This window comes from Capricornis sumatraensis, chromosome 6 (assembly GCF_032405125.1).
Source record: "Capricornis sumatraensis isolate serow.1 chromosome 6, serow.2, whole genome shotgun sequence".
Taxonomy (NCBI): Eukaryota; Metazoa; Chordata; class Mammalia; order Artiodactyla; family Bovidae; genus Capricornis; species Capricornis sumatraensis.
Window position 1 is genome coordinate 74,506,371 of NC_091074.1, and position 21,471 is coordinate 74,527,841.

General features: G+C 44.0%; 1 pseudogene; it reads left to right on the forward strand.

The window, feature by feature from the left end:
- Nucleotides 1-1,349: 1,349 nt before the first annotated feature.
- LOC138080756 (serine protease 40-like) lies at nucleotides 1,350-21,393 on the forward strand (annotated as a pseudogene).
- Nucleotides 21,394-21,471: the final 78 nt, after the last annotated feature.

Here is a 21,471-nt window from a genome sequence, read left to right on the forward strand (position 1 = left end):
TTCACTTTCATCAAGAGGCTTTTTAGTTCCTCTTCACTGTCTGCCATAAGGGTGGTGTCATCTGCATATCTGAGGTTACTGATATTTCTCCAGGCAATCTTGATTCCAGCTTGTGCTTCTTCCAGCCCAGCATTTCTCATGATGTACTCTGCATATAAGTTAAATAAGCAGGGTGACAATATACAGCCTTGACGTACTGCTTTTTCTATTTGGAACCAGTCTGTTGTTCCATGTCCAGTTCTAACTGTAGCTTCCTGATCTGCCTATAGGTTTCTCAAGAGGCAGATCAAAGTTTACTTAAAACTCCTATCTCAGTCATGTTTACTTAAAAGTTTAATCATATCAGGTTATTTTTCTCAGTGACAGATTTTACAATAAAAACAGTATGCACTTATTGATTTCCAGTAATGCTAGGTACAAGAAAAGTATATTTCTTAACTTTGATAATACAGAGAAGTCTGTATTTATTAAACCCACAAACTTAAGCCAGGCAAGTTAATTTTTACAGCACCAGAGACCTGATCATTTTCCTGCTTGAACTTTAAAAGGTCTTCCTCCACCATTCATTTTGGGGGATCACAGATGGATCAGGTATTTCCTGAGAGTCCTGGCAGAATAGGCTTCCCAGGTGGTGCTAGTGGTAAAGATTCCACCTTCCATGAGGGAGACATGAGAGATACAGGTTCAATCCCTGGGTCTGGAAGATCCCCTGGAGTAGGAAATGGTAACCCACTGCAGTATTCTTGCCTGAAGAATCCCATGGACAAAGGAGCCTGGCAGCAGAATAGTTACACTGCAAAGGCAGAGAAGAGAGATGAAGGTTCCTCATTTCTTTTTTGTTCTTTAAACTCCCACTAAGTTGGCTCAGTGGGTAAAGAATCTGCGGGAATGCAGGAGACACAGAAGATCCGAGTTTGATCCCTGTGTTGGGAAGATGCTCTGGAAAAGGAAAAGCAACCCACTCCAGTATTCTTGTGTGGAAAACCGCATACACAGAGGAGCCTGGTGGGCTACAGTCCAAACGGTCACAAGAAGGCAGACATGACTAAGCTCACAGGCAAGCGACCCAAGGCTGGAGTGTCAAACAATGTGGGTTGCATTTGTATTTCAAGGCATAGGTGCTCCACCATGCCCACAATGTCAGCAGAGACTTGCAGGAGCAGTTGGACAGACAAACCTAAATAAAACAAAGATACCAATGACAGAAACTTGAAGACACAAAGAAGTATTCAGGATTAAGGGGATGGGTGTGCAGGTGTAGGACTAAGGGTGGGGTAAGGGAAGGAGGGACAGAAAAGACTGAAAAAAGAGAAAGTGACAGAAAGAGACTGCAGTTTCAATTCACGCCCATGTGCGTGTCTATTCAGGCACCAACCTGTGAGCTTCCAGAAAGGCCCAGTTAAGGAGGGAGCACCCTGTGCACTGCCCACTCGGGTGATCAAGCCTGGAAACCAGCCAGTTGTATGTTGCTGTGGGACTCTAACCCACAGGTGGGACTCACCCATGTGTACACCAGTGTATGGGAATCCACTGCAGCACTTCAGCAAAGGGTCCCACATCACACTCTGTCTCAAATTGGGGGGAAATATAAGAGATATACAGAAAACAAATTGCAAACTGGAAAATGTAATTCCAACTGTATTAATAATTACATTACTGTGAATAAACACTCAAAATTAAAGACAAAAATTGATAGATTGTATTTACGAGAACAAAGTCCTTATCAATGTCAACTCTGTGATGTGGAAGAAAGAAAGAAAGGGAGAGAGAGAGAAAGAGAGGAAAGAAGGGAGGAATGGAAAAAGAGAGAGAAGAAGATAGGAGAGAAATAAGTAAAGGAATCCAACTTTAAATGGAAAAATTAGAACCTTTAGTGCAGAAGAGATGAACCTATATGTTAGAAACACCCAGTGAACCCACCAAAGCAATGTAAAACAAGACAAAACAGACTAGGATGAATAAACAAGTGTAGGAAGTTCATAGGAAGCAATATTTCTTATAAAATAAATTGCATTTATGTATTTTAGGTACAAAAATATGAAAAGAGAATTAACAAAATAATTTCATTCATAATAGCATGGAAAAGAATAAAATCCTAGCAATAAACATAATAAAGAAGTGCAAGATCTGTACACTGAAAACTATAAAATATTGCTGATAGAAATTAAAGGTCTATACAAAGAAACTGTTCTTGTTCATGGATCAGGAGATCTCATATTATGAAGAAAGCAACTCCTCAAATTGGTCTATAAATTCAATGCAGTCCCAGTGAAAATTCTAGCAGGCTTTTTTTGGGTAGAATTTGACAGCTGATCCTAAAATTCATAGGGAAATTCAAAGGATGTAAAATAGCCTAAACAATTTGGCAATAGAATAAAGCTGGAGAACTTTCATTACCTGATTTCAGATTTTACCATAATACATACTAATTGAGACAGTGGAATTCTGGCACAGGAAAGCAATACAGTTCATTGGCACAGGATTGAGAGTCCAGGAGTAGAACCTTACTTTTTGTTATGAATTGATTTTCAACAGATGTTCTAAAACAATTCAATATGAGAAAGAGTAAATTTTCTTTTTTAACCAAGAAAAGGTGTTGGTACAAATGGATATACACAAGAAAGATGAAAAACTAAGAAACGGAAACCTATTATATCTGGTAGGTAAAAATGAACTAAAACATGATCATGGTTTCAAATGTAGGAAACAACCTTTACAGTTTCTCAGAGAAAACACAGAGAAAACATAGGAGAAACTCTTCATGATCTCTTAGATATAACATGCAAAGCATGAGTTATACAAGAAAGAATAGTAAATTAGACTTCATTAAGTATCAGTGAAGGCGGAGTCCAGGTAGCCCTGTCATTTTGACTAGGCCGCTGGACGCCTGGCCTTGGCCTGGCCTCTGTGAAGTGATGTGACCCTCCTGGTTGCGACACTTGGGGTCTCTACTATAGGTGGCAGGGGAGTCTCCACAGTGTGTGGGAAACCCAAGGTGATGGGAGGATCTACGGTGGCTGGGACATGGAGGCCAGTGGCCGCGGCAGGCCGGTCTGCAATCCCAGGGCTTGCACGTCTGTGGAGCTGTCCTCATTAACTCCACCTGGCTCCTTTCCACCGCCCACTGCTTTCTCAAGTGAGTCTATAGCCTAGGCAAGGGAGGGGGATAGTGTCCCAAGTTAGCTCCTCTGGGCAGTCTGTGGCCTTCAGAGGCATGTCGTTCCTGCTTTGGCCTGTGTACCCTCCACCTGGACTGTCCTCCCGCTCACCTGCCCGGATCCTCCTCATGCTCTGCCCTCAGCCCCTGTATCTGTTCCCCAACACAGGTGTGCCTCAGGAGAGCGGCAGTGTCTGTCCTCGCTGCCATTTGGTATGGGCCCATCTCAGATCAAAACTTCTTCTCAATGCCCCCTATTTCCAGGTGTCAGACTCTAGGCAGGGGCCTGGGACCGCGTGTATGACCAACAGCTGGGCAATTCTTACTACTCCTGCAAAACTGTGTGCCCAGGAGGAGTCATGGTCACTGGCGTGCATGCAGATAGCCGTGGTGCCAGGCTGCATAAGTGGGGGTGGGCTCCCTGGGAGAGTGACAGGGCTGCTCAGGAGTCTAATTCACCTAGCCTTTTGGGGCTGGCTTAGTTACAGACTTCTGAACAGAGGAGGAGGAGTCACCAGGGAGTTCAGGCATCACAGTCCAGGTCTGGGCACAAGAGCTTTGAGGGCTCAGAGTCTGTCAGCAACCACTCTGTGCCATGCTCCATGCAAGCCGCTCTGTGAATCAGGGTGAAGTGACAAATCCCACTTCACCATACCTCCATCCTGTCAGAAGAGAAAGCCCAGCATGGGTGAGAAGGGCAGAGCACATGGAGTGGGGGTGGGAGGGTCAGGAGAAGGGCTATGGAGAATGAGTGCCTGCTGGAGGGCAAGGATCGGATGAGGGGAACATGAGAGAGGGCCTCCAAGTAGATGAGGTGTGAAGATTGAAGGCTGGAGGAGAAGGGGATGACAGAGGATGAGTTGGTTGGATGGCATCACCGACTCAATGGATATGAGTTTGAGTAAACTCTGGGAGTTGGTGATGGAGAGGGAGGCCTGGCGTGCTGTAGCCCATGGGGTTGCAGAGTCGGACATGACTGAGCATGTGAACTGAACTGAACTGGTTTCAGCACCTGTGCTGGGGAAACAAGGCGAGGTTCCATTTCCTGCACCCAGTTGCTCATTTATTTAACAAATATTTTGTAAATCTTTGTAACTAAGTGGAGAAGCAGGACTTGGGCAGGGAGGTGTTTAAAGAAAAGGGATGGTCAGGAAGAGTGGGCCAGAAGGTGGGTTGTATGGGGTCTCCAGAAGGGTAAAGTGAGAGAGAGAACTGCCCCAGAATGCCTGCTGTGTACAATCAAAAAGCCTTCATTTGATGATCCCACTGAGGACATTTCCAGAGCAAGGATTCAGTGCTTCTGCCATTCTAGTTTCTAATGGAGAAAGCAGCCATATGTCTGAAACTGTAAATAGGATATCAATTAGCCTCAAGAAAGAAGGCCTCCTGAACATTCAAAATGGATGGACAGAAGCTGTCTGGCGTCACAAGGAGTGGATGGGTCCAGAGGGGTGTGGGCAGTTAGATGAGGATGCAGGGAAAGAGCTAGTCCCCACTTGGAGATGATGGTGACAGCACGCCTTTCTTCCTCCAGGAAATCCTAAGCCCTTGGGAACTATCAGGTTCTGTTAGGAAGCACCCAGCTGTACCAGCATACCCAGCACACCCAGGAGGTGTCTGTGACTCGGATTATCACACACCCAGACTTCAAGAAGTTATATCCCTTCGGGATTGACATTGCCATATTGCAGCTGCTCTTTCCTGTGAATTTCACCTCCTACATCATCCCTGCCTGCCTCCCAGTCCCTGGCATGAAGCTCCCCAGTAACTCATCCTGCTGGATAACTGGCTGGGGGATGTGCAATGAAGAAAGTGAGAGGTTACTGGGGAGTTGGGGGGGGGATAAGAGGAGGAGGAGGAAGGGGAGAAGGACAGGAGCAAAGAAGGGAGGTATGTCTCTACCTGAGGGGTCTCCAGGCAAAGGTCCCCTTGGCCCACTATGCTTCATTTCCAGAGGACTGGACCATTCTAGTTCTAGTTCTGAAAGTGTGTGATTCTAAGGCTTTGGTGTCCCCTAAAGTGTAAAGCTCTGAAGTCTGGGAATCTGACTTTGGAATCAAGAATCTGAGTTCTTGAAGTCTTTCTGGTTCTTGATTCCAAGGTTTAAATCAACCATAGATCTGAGATGACTTGATCCAACTCAAAGGTCATGGTTGGGGCCTGACTCCTTCCAGGTCACTAACAAACTCTCTGATTTCCCAGTGCCATAGGAGGTGCTTGGGAAAAGTAGAAAGAAAACTGAAGTATTACCTCTGACCTCTGAACCTGCCTGATCAGTTTAAAATGATTATGACTTAGAGGGTTTCACTCTCTGAAACTCGCTTTGCTCTTCTCCCAGCTCAGGTCAGTTATCTACTTTGTAGGGTTATTAGGCAAACTGAGTAACAGGAAAAAAATTGTATTTTTTAAGATTGAAAGAGGAGAAATCTAGGCCAAAAGTTATGAATAACTTATAAGCAAGAGTCTTCATTAAGGAAAGGAGTGTTTACAACTTGGTGAAATGATTATGATGCAAAATTATGGAGGGAAAGAATATTTATTTGTAATTGTTTGTAGGGTCATAATTTGGTATGATGTTCTACAGAGGTGTTATAAGCATTTTGAATAGATTCTGTCTTCATTGGGTGGGATGTTCCAGCATCCATGGTCCTTGCTTATTAGTGTGTCAGTAACACTCAGTAATTATAGGACAAACAACCAGGTCTCCATAATTCTTACAGCACACACACACAACACACCCAAACACACACAACACATGTATACACACTTCACACACACACACAGGCTAGTTCCTCCTTGAGGACAGGGACCCTGTCTTTGTTGTTTCAATATCCCAGTCTGTGCCCCAGGCAGGGCCTAGCACCTGGTAGGTATCCCACTGCTGCCCCCGGGTCTTTCTTCCCTGGACCTCCAGACTGATCTCGGCTCCCACCCTGTGTGCTCTTCGTTAGTCTCCACATAGCTGTCTAAATATTTGCTTTAGAGCAGGAGTCATGCCAGTTCCCTCCTCATCACCCCCAGTGCCTTCTCATTTCTACTTAAAATAAGGTCGCAACTCCCTGCCTTTGCTCTCAGGCCCCATTCCTCTCTCTCACCTCCTACTGCACCCCTCACCCACACCACCCCAGCCAGCAGGCCTCCTTCCTGCCTTGATGATGCCAAGGCGGTTCCCACCTTAGGTCTGCATCTTGACTATCTCCCTGGACTCATTTGCTTTTCCAACTAAGCTCATCATGCCTTGTTTCATAACATATGCAGCTTGGCTACTCTTCTGAGCAGTTTCACTCGATCACATGAGCTAAAACAGGCAACCCCTAATAGTACATCTTCTTGTTTTATTTCCTTTACACCACTTATTAGATCTAAAATAATAATACTTATTTCATTTAACCTCTCTGCGCCAACTAAAAATGTTAGTATCATTAGCTAAAAGATACTTAACATGAGGATGGAGGAATAAATGAGTAAACTGGATGAAGAATAAATGAGTGATAGGGCGAGAGGATGGATGGCAGGAAGGTGGGAGGATGAATGGGTGGAAGGGAAGATGGCTGGGCCAATGGTTGAAAGGATGGTGGGCAGAGAGATGGAGTGAGTGGGTCTATTGATGGAGGGGAGAATGGAGAGATGGGTGAAAAGATGAGTGTATAGGCAAATGGATGGAAGGCTGAGTGGGCGAATGGGACATGAGGGAAGATGGGTAGTAGGATGGAGGAACAAGTGGATGGAAAGCAAGGTTAGTGACAGACAAAAGGTGACTGGATGGGATGGTTTGTGAAAGGGTAGATAGGTTGGTGAACGATTACTAAGCACCAGTGAGTGGCAGGTGTTGGAGGGATTTGCCATTTTCCTTTGTGAAATAGTGTGTCTGTTATTATAAAAGAGGTAGAGGGAATAGGATGAGTTTGGAAAAGTTTGAGAAACAGGGGAGGGCTTATTAGGCATAGGTAGAAGTCTGAAACAAGGATGAAAGCTCAGGTGTTTGGAGAAAACCCCACATTGAAGTGTAGTGCTGACCGATAAGGCAGAGCTCTGTAGCTTGGGTACAGCCTCCTTCCCTGATTTCCTACTTATCCTCAGAGCACCTCTGCTTGAACCCTTCCATCTCCAGGAGAGAATGTGAGCTTCGTTGAGAACAAGTTCTATAAACTTATACTGAGATGGAAAAGGCAAGAACTGCTCTGTACATGTGGACATGCTGTGGGCTGGGGACTTCTCCACAGAAAGTCCATCTGCCAAATGAGTAAGGCGCTTTCTCTTTTTCCCTCGCCTGTTCTCAGGGCCTCAGTTTCCCTGGGGAGGGGCTGTGTTGCCTCTGCTCTCTTTGTGGAGCCCCTGGGACTTCCCGTTTCCTCCTCCATGCGTCTTCCTGGGCTCCATCCCTTGGCAGTGTCCCCCAGGCCAACCCCCCTTCCTAACTCCCTTGCACATGAGGACACCTACAGCATCTGTTCTTGAAGTATATTTTAAAGGTTTTATTGAAGTGTAACATACATACAAAAGAATATATCCATGCTCTTTTCATAAGTTGGATAAAATTTCACATAGTGAAGCAACATGTGATCAATACCCTAGAGGCCCCGCTCACACCTCCTTCCTGTCACCAACACCCAACGCAAACCACCATCTTCATCTTCAGTACTTTAGATTAGATTCCGAATGTTGCATAAGTAGAATTTATTTCCAGTTGTCAGCCTTTCTTGTCTTCACGTTGTATCTGTGAGATTCGTCCATGCTGTTGCCTGTAGTTGTAGTGTGTTCAGTCTCCTTGCTCTACAGGACGCTCCTGTGCGCATTGAATCCTATGATTAGTTACTCTTAGTGGGTATTTTAGTGCTCCAAGTGTTTCATTTCATTTCACTCCAAATGTTTCGTCTTCTGTTTCACAGAATCCCGTGAGTAGTACTGTTGGAGGAAAAGGTATGCATGTATTCACCTTTGGCAGACATTACCAAACGTCTTCAAAGTGGTTCACCATTTCCACTCATTGAAGCAGTGGATGAGAGTTTGTATTCTCACCAATACTTAGCACTTTTCATCTTTTTTCATTTTAATAGCTTACTGTAGTTTGATTTCCTTGATGACCAATTAAATATACTTTCACATATTTATTATCATTGGATATCTTTTTCTGTAAAGTTTCTTTTCAAGATTTTTTCCCCCTCTTATTTTTCTGTTGGGTGCTCTGTCTCTTCGTTTAGGGGCTCTTTATGTATTTTATATATTCCAGATATCAGTCTACCGTAGGATATTTGTGTGTGTGTGTATTTTTTTGCATTTGCTTGTTTCTTTGCTTTCTTTTGGCTGTGTTGGGTGGGCACTAGTTATAGCACTCGGGCTCTTCGTTTCTGCGCGTGGGCCTCTCTCAGTTGTAGCACGTGAGCTCCAGAGCACGTGAGTGCAGTAGTGGCGGCATGTGGACTTAGTTGGCCTGTGGCACGTGGGATATCAGTTCCCTGACTAGGGATCCAACCAGTGTCCTCTGCATGGGAAGGCAGATTTGTAACCACTGGATCACCAAGGAAGTCCCACTGTTGGATATTCGAATTTTGATGCTTTCTTCACACTTTCTGTTTTCCCCTGTTTTATAGGTGAGCAAACAGGTCCCAAAGAGGGTAAGTGGCTACCCTAAAATGTGGCAGCACAGCCTGAGCCCCTGTGTCCACTCTTACACCCCACCCTGAGCCCACGTCTGCTCTTATACCGCTCCCTGAGCCCACGTCCACTCCTCCACAGACCCAGTTTCCACACCAGTCTCTGCAGGCTGCCGGCTCGTCCATGCCAGGCATAGCCTTTGTGCCTCCACAGACCTGGCCCCTGGTGTTGTTCATGCTTGGGGCCCTGAGAAATGCCCTGTGGTGATCCGCCAAGCCCCTCAGCTCCAGCTATGTGCCTCAGGACCCGGCCTGCTCACTGGAACCTTCCCCCCTCCCCTCCTCCAGCCCCATCAGGTCTCGATGGTCTCTTCTTGGCTTCCCTGTCCACCAGCTGTGACCCCCACAATCCAAGCTTGAAAAGCCAAATAAAAACAAATGAGAGTCATCCTGATTCTGTCTTGGGGCCCTATGGCTCCTCCTGATCCTCAGCACTCAGCCCTTCTCTTGAGGTCTGTCGTCTGATTCCCTGGACAAGCAAACAGGAAGCAGCAGGGCCATTACAGCAGGAGGAGGGCAGGGGTGGGGACTCTGAAGGAGTCCAGCTGGGGAGAGAGAAGGGCATCTTTCTACTGTGGGAATGCACAGGCCTCAGAGGAAGAACATCAGTCAGCTCCAGCTGCTGTAACAAATATTACAGGCAGTGTGGCTTAGACAACAGGAACTGTTTATCACAGTTCCGGAGCCCAGAAGCCTGAGGCCTCTCGCCTTGGCTTATAGACACCACCTCTGCCCTGTGTCCTCACAGGGTCTTCCCCCTGCGTGTTTGTGTCCACATTTCCCCTTCTTATAAGGGCACCATTTGCAACCCAAGGGCACCCCACTCCAGTACTCTTGCCTGGAAAATCCCATGGGCAGGGGAGCCTGGTAGGCTGCATCCATGGGGTCGCTAAGAGTGGGACATGACTAAGCGACTTCACTTTCACTTTTCACTTTCATGAATTGAAGAAGGAAATGGCAACCCACTCCAGTGTTCTTGCCTGGAGAATCCCGGGGAGGGGGGAGCCTGGTGGGCTGCCGTCTATGGGGTCACACAGAGTTGGACATGACTGAAGTGACTTAGCAGTACCCGGATCCATCCTCGTGGCCTCATTTTAACTTGATTATCTCTTTAAAAGCTCTACTCCAAATAAAGTCACATTTGGGGACTGCTCTGGTTGTACAGTGGTTAAGACACCAGGCTTCCTCTGCAGGGGGCATGGGTTTAGTCTCTTGTTGAAGAGCCAAGAACCCACATGCTGGACTGCGCAGACAAAAGAAAGTCACATTCTGAAGTTCTGGAGGTTAGGACTCAACATAAGAATTTTCTGTGTGTTAGTTGCTCAATCATGTCTGACTCTGTGACCCCATGGAGTATATAGCCTGCCAGCCTCCTCTGTCCATGGAATTCTCCAGGCAAGAATACTGGAGTAGGTTGCCCATTCCCTTCTCCAGGGGATCTTCCCAACCCCAGGATCAAACCTGGGTCTCCCGCATTGCAGGCAGATTCTTTACCACCTCAGCCAATGAACTGGGGTTGGGGGTTGTCAGAATTCAGCCCGTAATAGGAAGTAAGACATAGTGTCAGGTGTCTGTACTGCAGGGGAGTAAGAATCTTTCTCAAAGTAAAGAAGCATCACTCCCCAGGTTTGGAGAAGGGACGACCTACTCCCTGTGGAGGTAAGGGGATGTTCCCCGCATCAGGACAATTGAGCTGGACTGAGGTACATGACCCAGGCCATGAGGAAGGGGGTTCCTGCCTACAGTACAGAAGGCTCTTGCACGTGGGGGATCTGGCGACTGAGTGGGAGACAGAGCGAGGAGACCCTTGCCAGGCTGCGAGCTGAGGTCCAGTCTGGCAGACCTCACACCTCTGCTCCTAGAATTGACTCCCAGTAACTCCTCACCCACTCCCATGTCCTCTCAGACACCCCCATGATCCCTCACCCACTCTATGATCCCTCTCGGACCCCACGGATCCCTCACCCACCCCATGTTCCCTCACGGACCCCATCATCCCTCACCTACCTCCATGGTTCCAAACTCACTGCCCACCTTCCTGGCCCTGAACCCCACATGAAATGGCTCCCTTCTGGCCAGGGCCTCAGGCCAGCCTGTCCCAAGTGTCCACACACCTTCAGCAGTAGGAGCCTAGTGTCTTCTTTCTGCTTAGCTGACTCAGGACTTAGTTGCCTGGCAATAAGCCTGGAAGCAGTGTTCTCATCATCCTTCCTGCCAAGTACCTGACACAGAGTCATTGTGTAACCAGCAGCACCCCAGGAGGCCTCAGAATGTACCCACCCCAGACTTCGCATGATAATATGGTAGATGTCCCCTTTAGCACATATCCAATACGGACTAGACGCTATTCAAAAGATTCAGGCCAAGTTCTTTCCAATCCTGGCATTGCCGATATATCCTGGACTCCCACAGACAGATAACCACAAATGGACTCACATGCACTCTCACATGGATCCCATGTCTGGAGCCAGGAACTCGCACTCGAGTTGAAAAGGTCTCAAAAAAGTGTCTTCCCAGCATCCACACATTTCCACAGTCCCTGCGTTTGGCCATTCCTCTGGCTAGAGTTCTACCACTGAGGTACCACCATCAGCTTCAGCCCTTAACAGCCCAGCAGTCTCTGGAAGGTGAAGACTAACTTTCCCTGCCTTGGTGGGGAACTCTGGTATGGGTCCTTAGGCAAGATTGCTCAGGGCCCTGGAGTCAGGGAGCTACTGAGACACCATGTGGTCCACACACATTCTCCAGAAGACCAGGGGAGCTCAGGCAGTTCAGCTGCACTAGTAGCCACTCCACTGGTCCTAAGGTCTTATTTTCTTCCCAACCCCAGCAGCCTCAGGCTGGCTGTGCCCTGGGGCCAGGCCTTCCTATATCTTATTTCTGGAGGTAGGTGTTTTTCTGCCCCCCACCCCCACCCCGCCACCGCCCACCCGGTTTTCCTTAGACCTCTAACCAGGGGATTCCAACACATATCATATCCACATAACAGATGGACCGAATGTCTGCTCCAGGGCAGCCAGTTCCCCATTGCCTGAAACTGACTTAGTGCTCAGCATTCTTATCTTGGTTTAGCTGCTTTTAAAAGATAAACTGAAGCCTAGCAGGGTTAAGTAGTTTTTCAGAGGTCACATAAGTAGGAATTAGTGGGAACAGGGATTCAAATCTTGATCTTTCTTACAGAACTTGAATATCTTTGTACTCCTGCAGACTATACTCAGATCCTGTTACCCTGTGTTCATTTTCCTGGAGTAAACAGCCAGGGATGCAATTGCTGGACCATATGGTAAGTATATATTTAGTTTTTTAAAGAAATAGCCAAACTGCTTTTAGGTTTGACTGTATCATTTTACAGTTCCATTAACAGCACTATGAGATAACTTATTCTTGGCACACTCACTAATAATGAAGTTAGTTTTCATTTTAGCTGTTCTAAATCAACATGTGATTTATTCTCATTGTGTTCCTAATTTGAGTTACATTAAAGACCAGGAGTTTTGAACGTCTTTTCATGAATTACTTGTCAAACAGATGTCCTCTTTTGGTGAAATGTATCTTCATATCTTTTCCTCATTTTCTAATTGAATTGTTCCTATTTTTATTGTTTTGATAGTTTTTTATACACTCTAAGACTTTTGTCAGATGTGTGACTTGCGAATAATTTCTCCAAACTTGTAGCTTCTTCTCATCCTTAACAGAGTCTTTCATGTAGGAAAATATTGAATTTTCATAAAATCCAATTTTCTCTTTTTTTTAATCAATAATGTTTTTCCTCTCAATGTGTAAAAAGCCTTCACCAAGCCCTAGGATCCAAAGATTTTCTCCTATTTTCTTAAAAATGTTTCAAATTTTGAAATTTTACATTTAAATCTATGTTCCATTTTGAGTTAATTTTAATATTTTTAAAAATCTCTATTCCTTTTCCATTATATTGCTTTTTAATGTTTGTAAAGATTTAGAAGAGCAATTGAGTCCTTTGGGACACAAATTTTTCTTTCTGCTTAAAAAGTTTTTTGCTCCTGGTGAAAAAAAAAAACAATTAACTAAAGAAAAAAAATGCCTCAAAGGGCAAAGCTGTATGAAAACTTAACAGTGGCCATATTGAAAAAGAAAAATAGGGAATTGGGAATTCAGAACTCAGGTTCTTTACTCTTCTTTGTTACAATTGTGTAGGAAATTGTTCTTAACTCATGCCCAGTTCCTCATGATTTCTACCTTTTTTCCCAATTCTAAATCTGAAAGATTTCAATGATACATATATTGGATACTTTCAGAGGGTTTGACCAGTCACTGGAAGGGAATGGCTTGTCCATCTGCATATTTTCCAGGCCTTTAGCGCTTTCAGTACAAAAATATCTTCTTACACGCACCTAACTTTTTCTTTTTTATTCTCTGGGTTAGCTACTCTGTGCACTCTCCCTCGACCTTAGTTGAGAAGATGAGGTGAGAGCAATTTAAGGAAAATCGCAGTAAATTTTATTTAACAAACAAAAAACATCAATCAAACTGTTAAGGGTTGAAGAAATTAACAACTTGGAGACATTTCTCACTATTTGAGCTTTTCTCATGGGAAAAGATGAAATTATTTTAACCAGTAACTTCACACTAGAGGAATGGGGAGGTAAAATATTGTACCCTGGCACTCCAGAAAGGTGGGCTTTCTTGTTGATTCTTCCCCTTGTCCTGTCAAAAAATTGTTAAAAAATTCTTATTCATGGCTCTGAGTAGAGTTTGAATGAACCTTCCCAGGGCCACTGATATAAAAATTGAATTTTGGAAAAAATTATCCCATCTCATGTCTACAGTCATTTTTTACTCCATCAAAATCTTAGACCACGGAGGCAGATACAATTAAATGAGTCCAGAAGTAATCTGGGGAGACAGGCAACAGAAGGGAGTAGCAGAAGTCCTTTGGACCATGATCTCTGACTATCATGCAGAAAGGAGGGAGGCAGGTATTGCTTGCTGAGAAAAAAATCTATGGTTATGGACCACAGACCTTAGATGACCTATCGTATTCTGCTGAAGCATGGAACATTAGAAGTGCAGTGGGATTCCATGCTTATGTCTTGTAGAGTTTTCAATCTGTGTGCTTGGAGGCTCTCAGTATTGTTAGATACCAGGGGTTTTAAGAGGTATCCTGTGAAGTAGAAATGGTACTAATTTTGGAATTGATCACTAAGAGAATCTGATGATTGAATCTTCTTTGTAAAGTATTACTAACCCAAATCAGTAAGTTGATTCTGCTACTATCTCTTAAAAAAAAAATTAGGGAGCTTAAATTCTCCAATATATAATAAAAACGGAAGGGAGCATAAAACTATTCCCATGCTACTGCTATGTCAACTGAAACTGACCCAGATTTTCAAGTCTTGATCAAAGTTATTGATATAACAAAAACCTTGCAAGGAAACATCTGAGAATCAACATTTACTGAAGACCCTCCATGAAGTAAATAAATAATAAGAAAAAATACTCTAGTCGAGTGAGTGCATTTGGAGAGTGTAGGAATGGAGTCAGCACACAGTATCTCAGAGCGTTTTCCAGATCTGAAATTCTTTGCTAGAATTGTTCTTTAATGGAAACTTTTGGCCTACTAGGGAAAAGGACCTACTGGTTTTTGACAGACATAAACAAGAATCAAGGAACTGCAGTCCAAGGGCATGAAAAGGCATGAAAGGGCATGAAAACACTTTCCCAATTTAAGGATGGAGTTCTCCAAAACTCTTGTATTTAAGTGCATGGATTTCAGGTGTGAAACGTAAAAATCACCGGTGCGCAGCTCACAAGAGCTGATTTTAAGAGAGTGCTATGAAGCTTCCCGGTGAGAGGCCATGGACATAGAAGCTCCTCAGCGTGTTCGAACCCTAACTTCTCTGCCCTCCTGCAGCGACCTCCTCGGACAGTTGTCTGTGTGCCCAGTGTCTGCACGCATGCGCACGCCCACTGTGGACAGGCTGACGGCCATTATTCAAGAGCTGCTCGAGCTGCTCCCAGCTTCTGTTAAAGTTGTCTGCTCAGGAAGACAGGAACTCTAACTGAAATACAGAGGGCGGAGCCCCAACCGCCAACCCTGCGTGGACAGAGGTGCCACTCAGGGCAGTCTCTAGCATCAGTTACAGGAACTTTGAGGTAAGGGAGACACAGACTTTTCAACCCTCAGGTGTCGCACTCTGCGCTGTTTTTCACCCTGGGGGTTACTTGTGCCCTTGTCAGTATAGGGAGACTCCCCTACAGCGCTCAGTTCCCTTGCAGTGTTTACACCAGGGTTACTGGCACCTCTGGGGAGCAGGTTGCAAGAATGCTTCCCGGACTGCAGGGCCTGTAGTGGAGGGTCAATCGTGAGAGCAGTTAAACAGGTGCCATTCTAGTCCGTGCCTTCTGAGGAGTATAAAAGCTAAAGGGAATTTCTTCCACTTGAAAGCGCTCATCGCAAGAAGTAGCGCAGGTCATTGGAAAATGAGTGGACAGTGAGTGAAGATCTAACATACATTCTCATGGTTTCACAGGTGAACATATTTAACGTGAAAATATCAGTCGACACATATGTTCAAAGGGCAGTCTTGTCCATGATGAAGTAGCAGACATCTATTTGTAGTCTGATGTCAAATCATGATTGATTTGCAAGCATAGATGGGGTTTGTACGTAACTAATTGGTTAGTGGGAGTCTGATAGGTTGTCCAATGTGCAGGTTGGTTTTGTCTGTGGATATTTGTGATTAAGGGGAGTTCATGCCTCTATTTTTGTGAGTGTGTAAGGGTGAGTGTTGGATTTGGAGGGTGTTGAGATTGTAACACAGACATCAAGTAGTTGGTGATTAGGTGTTTGATATTTGAGGACTATTTTTACATGTGCTTTTTTCACCCATGAATTTGGGGATTTGTATGTGTTTAATGGTAGGTTTTTCATATGTGTAAGGGCAGTGTTAGGAAAAGTACTGGTGTATATTAGTTTGGGTGTACAGTCTATTTTGTGTCTATTTTTCCTTTGATTTTATCTTTGACCCAATGTTTTTTTTTTAAATGTTTTATACAGCATAATAAATGTAATTAAAATGGGTGTATTTTATATATGACAGTTAAGAAAGTAAATCCTAAGAGTTCTCATCACAAAAGAAACATTTTTTCTTTTATTTTTATTTTGTATCCATAAGAGATGATGTTCATCAACCTTCTTGTGATAATCATTTCATGATATATGTAAGTCGAATCATTATGCTGTATGTCTTAAAATTATGCAGCGGTCAATATCAGTTATACCTCAGAAAAACCAGAAGTGGGGGGAAAGAGTGTATTGTTTAGCTTCCACATGTTTCTCAATTTTCCTGTTTTCTTGCTCTTAAGGGATTTCTTATTTCATCCTATTGTGGTCAGAAAAGATACCTGAAATTATTTCAGTCTTTTTAAATTTGTTAAAACTTGATTGTGACCTATTATGTATCCTGGTGGATGTTGCTTGTGTACTTGAATGTATATGTGCTGCTGTCTGGTGGTATGTTTAAATATGTCTGTAAGGACCATACGATCCTTACATGTTTTCATCAAGGCATGTTTGTTTATTGATTTTCTATCCATTTTTACAAGTGGATTATTGAAGTCCCTTACTGCCCTTATATGCAATCAATTTTTTTCTTTAATTCCAGTATTTGCTTTATACCTTTATGTGCTCTGATGCTGTATGCATATATAATTTTTATATCTTCCTGTTGAAGTGACTCTTATTAAAATATAGAGACCTTTTTCTATGGAAACAATTTTGGACTTAACATCACTCTTTTATATGAGTAGCCACCCCTGCTTTCTTTTGCTTACTATCTACATGCATGGAGTATCTTTTTCCATCCCTTCATTTCGAGCCTGTATGTGTCTTTAAATCTAAAATGAGTCTCTTGTAGATAGCTTCGAGTTGGGTCTTTTTTTTTTTTAAACCATTCAACCACTGTTTAATCCATTTATATTATTTCTCGATCAGCAGAGATTACTGTTACTGTTTAGTTAATGGTCTTATTTATGTTTTGTAGGTGTTTTGTCCTCTTCCTGTCTGGAGAGTTATAGTTCCTCTTAGTTGTGCAATCTGCCCTCCATCGTGGGGCTGGACTAGTGTGAAGGTTTCCTGATGGGGGGACTTGTGCTTGTGTTCTGTTGGATGAAGCTGGATCATGTCTCTCTGAAGCACAGTTCAGTGGTGAGTTTCGGGGTGTCTATGGGTTTGGTATGACTTTGGGCAGCCTATGTGCTAATATGCTGGATTGTGTTCCTGTTTTGCTGGAGGATTGGCATGGGGCATCCTGCACTGGAGCTTGCTGACACTTATTAAACAAAATTAATAACAAAAGATTGAATGGTGGACTTCCCACGGGAGTTGATCCTGGTTTGTTGGACCCTTGGCAGAGCCAAGCCAACTGGGCTCCCAGCTGGGTCCTGTGGAGGTTGCCACAGTCTTAGGTGAGTTGTGTGTTTCCCCAGGGGAGTTGTCCTTGGGTTATGACCCTGCTGGCTGGCAGATCTGAGCCACTCAGGGTTCTGGGAAGATGTGGGTAGTGATCCTCGGCCACTCACAGCTTAGCTGTAGATGTGATCCATGGGTCCATGGGGCCAAGATTGTAGTGGTCCTTTGCCTTTTGCCTCTGGCAGTTGTGCGCCTGCTTTTCTGCCTCTGGGGCTACAAACTGCAGCCTGCTCTCCCCTCCTAGGTATTCTCTATGGTTCTGTTCTTTGTTCTGTGGGTGCACGCAGAATTAGAATGCTGCCTGAGAGCCTTCCCACAGAAGTGAACTTTCTCTAGTGGTCCCAGAGTTTCCCCTGTCCTGCTGTGCTGTGTCACATTAACCCTCTTGGAGTATCTTCACAGCATTCAGCCCCAGTCCTTTCCCTGAGGACCAAGCCCCACAGCCAGAGCCTCCGCACCCAGCCCCCACCTGCTGCAGGCTGATGAGAGTGTGTGAGCTTCTTTTTGGCTGGAAATTGCAATTTGGCACAACCTCTGTGCAGAATTTTCTCTGTTTTGCATTATTGTGCTTCCATCTGAGGTTCCTAAGCTCCCCTATAACCCCACTTGTGAGGGGGTTTCTTGTTGCCTGGAAACTTCTCCTTCAGGACCCCCTCCTCAGGATGGATTCTCAAGATCCTTTCTCTCCCTTTTTGTCTTTGTCTTTTGCCCTACCTCATTCCAAGTAGATTGGCTTGCCTTTCTGGACTCCTGGGGTCCTCTCCCAGGGTTCAGAAGATGTGCTATGGGAATTGTTCCACATACAGGTTATCTTTTGATATATTTGTAGGGGAGAAGGTAGTTTCCCTGTCCAATTCCTCCATCATCTTGAAACCACCCCCCTTCTATAGCAAGTTTTGAAATCAAGAAATTTGAAACTTCAAACTTTATTTTGCTTACACATTATTTTGCCTGTTCAGGCTGTTAGAATTCCATGTGAATTTCAGGATGAAGTTTTTTATTTTCTAAAAAAAGAAGACCTCATTATAATTAGAGACTGTCATCTGTGCATCACTTTTAGTATTGACAGCATTACGTCTTCTAGCCTGTGAACACAGGATGCCTTTACATTTGTTGGCATCTTTATTAATTTCTTTCAGCAATATTTTCTAGTTTTCCATATACATCTCTTTTTTCCCCTTGTAAAGTTGTTTCTAGTATTTTACTCTATAGTTCATGATATGATAAATGGTGTTGCTTTCTTAATTTCTTTCTCATGTTTTCCATTGTTAATATAGAGAGACAGAATTGATTTTTAAATGTTGATTTTATATCTGGCACTTTTCTAAATTCATTTATTAATGCTAAGGGTGTTTTTTGGTGTGTTTGTGTGTAATCATAAGGTTTTCTGCATATGATATTGTATTGCCTGAAAACAAGTATAGTTTCATTTTTCCTTTTTGATTTAGATATCTTTTAGTTTTTATCTTGTCTTATTTATTCGTCTAGGAATTCTAGTAGTGTACTGAATAGAAGTGGTGAAACAGGCAACCTTTCTATGTCCCTGATTTTCACGGGAAAGTTTCACCACTTAATAGCTATGACTTTTCCCATATGTGACCTTCATTATGTTGAAGTCATCAACTTTTTTTTTAATCACAAAAAGGCATTGAATTTTGTGAAATGTTTTATTTTCTGCATCAGTTAAGATGATCACATGATGTTTATTTCCATCTTTTTAAGTGATAAACCATATTGATTTTTCTCATTTATTGAACCAATCTTACATTGCAAGATCAGTCCCATTTGGTCATGGTGTATAAGCCCTTTCCTCTGTTGTTCTGTCTTATTGTTTTTTAAAGGGCTTCTGCGCCAGTTTGCATGAGGGATGTTGGTCTGTGGTGTACTTTTGTCATGTCTTTGGCTTTATATTCAGTGTAATGGTGACCTCATAGAATGACTGAGGAAACTGTCTCCTATTTAATTGTTTGGAAGAACTTGAGAAGACTTGATGTTAATTCTTTCCACTTGGTAGAATTCACCATGAAGATACTTGATGCTGGGTGTTCCGTCACTGGAGGTTTTTTGATAGTTATTCAATATCTTCACTTCTAGAGCTGTTTAGATTTTGTATTTCTTCATAATTCAGACTTGGTAGGATGTTTCTAGACATAAAATTTTCTTTTTATGTCTATAAAGCTGGTAGTAATATCCCTTCACTTCTGATTTTATACATTTTTTCCTTATCTCTTTATGTAATGGTAAATTTAAGTAGTTTTGTTCATTTTTTTGATTTTTTTTCTCTTTTTTGAGGGCTACCTGACAAAACCATGGTGTAGCTAAAGTACATAAAGTGGTTATTTGACATACATATGTGTTGTGAAAGGATTCTAACAATCAAGTTAATTAACATACCCATTACTTCTCACATATTTACATTTGTATATGGGGACATGTAAATTCTACTCTCAGAAATTTTCAAGACTTTATTCTTTCATTTATTTTTCATGTTATAACAGAAAATTTGTATCTGTTTACCAATCTGTTTGCAGATACCCCATGACCAGCTATGACTGTCCTTTTTTTGATTCCACATGTAAGTGATACCATGCAGTGTTCTTTTCCGGAAGGCTTATATTATTTAGCATAATGATCTCCAGGTTCATTCATGTTCTTGTAAATGTCATGATTTACTTTTTTTGAGGCTGAATAATATCCCATTGTATATGTTATGTATGTATATTTGTGTGTGTATTCTTTATGGACTCATCCACAACAAACTGGAAGGTTCTCTGCATGCCATTACTATGAATGAAGTTTCAAAGGACATAGAGAAGTACTGATATCTCTTGAGAATAAAAGCATTTTAATTCCTTTTGCTCTATGACTGGAAGTGGAATTGCTGGATCACATGGTATTCTAATTTTATTTTTTTGAAGAATCTCCACACTGTTGTAAATATTGGTTGTACACATTTGCATTGCAAAGCACAATGCACATGGTTTGTTCAGTGATATCAGACTCACTATGAAGGAACTATCACAGTGTGTATACTCAGATTCTAAAGAATGCCTGTGAGGTCTGTGTGGGGGTCTCAAAGAGAGGTCTCGTGTGAGATTGCTCAGTGTAGGTCTGTGGAAGTTTCCTGTGTGGGGTAAATGTGCGTCTATCAGAGGTCTCTGTGTGGGGTCAGTGTGGGTGTTTGAGAGATCTGTAAGCAGGATCAGTGTGAATCTGTGGTTGACTGCTATACAGGATCAGGGTGGATTTGTGGAAGATTCCCATGTGAGGGTAGTGGAGTCCCTGTGTGGGTCAGTGTGGGTCTGTCAGAGGTCTCTGTGTTGGGTCTGAGGGTTCCTGTGCAGGGTTGCTGTGAGTCTGTGGGAGATCCCTATGCAGAGTTAGTGTGGGTCAGTGGGAGGCCCTGTCTGGGGTTAGTGTGGGTCTGTCAGAGTTCTCTGTGTGGGCTCAGTGTGGGTCTGTGTGAGGGTTCCTGTGTAGGGTCGCCGTGAGTCTGTGGGAGATCCCTGTGTGGAGTTAGTGTGGGTCAGTGGGAGGCCCTGTCTGGGGTGTGGGTCTCTGGGAGGGCCCTGTGCTGGATCAGTGTGGGTATATGGGAGGTCCCTGTCTGGGGTCAGTGTGGGTAGTCTTCATGGGGACCCTCCATTGCTGTCCTTTCTGCACCTCATGGCAGGAGAAGGGCAAGTGACTCTCCCCGTCTGCTTTCTTGTTGTTCTGTCAGGGTCCCTCCTGTGTCATTTCTCCAGATCGGCGCCTTAGTTCCAGCTCACCCGACTCAGTGCTCACCTCTTGGCACCTCTGAGAGGACCTCGCAGGCGGGCTCAGAATCCACGCTCTCTGCTCCCCTCTGTGAGCTCTGGAGGCCACTCAACGACGTAGGTCACAGCCCATCCCCTCAGACCCTGGCTGAGCCCCCACCGCTATGCCCCCTATGGAGGACACAGTGCAGAGGCAGGACTAGTCTCCAGAGAGAAAACAGCAGAAGCAGGCCTGTGTCCTCTACCCCCACAGCCCCGGGCCTGGTCCTATATGTGGGGGTCCTGACAGGCATGGAGGCGGGGCCATTCCAGCTGGCTCCTGGATCGGGGACCCCTCCAGGAGCAGATCTCTCCACAATGGGAGTGTCTGTGACATAGAGCCCCAAATCTCTCTAGGGAAATGCTCTTGTCTCCCCACTTTCCCATGTGGACGGGCCCAAGGAGGAAAGCTGGTGG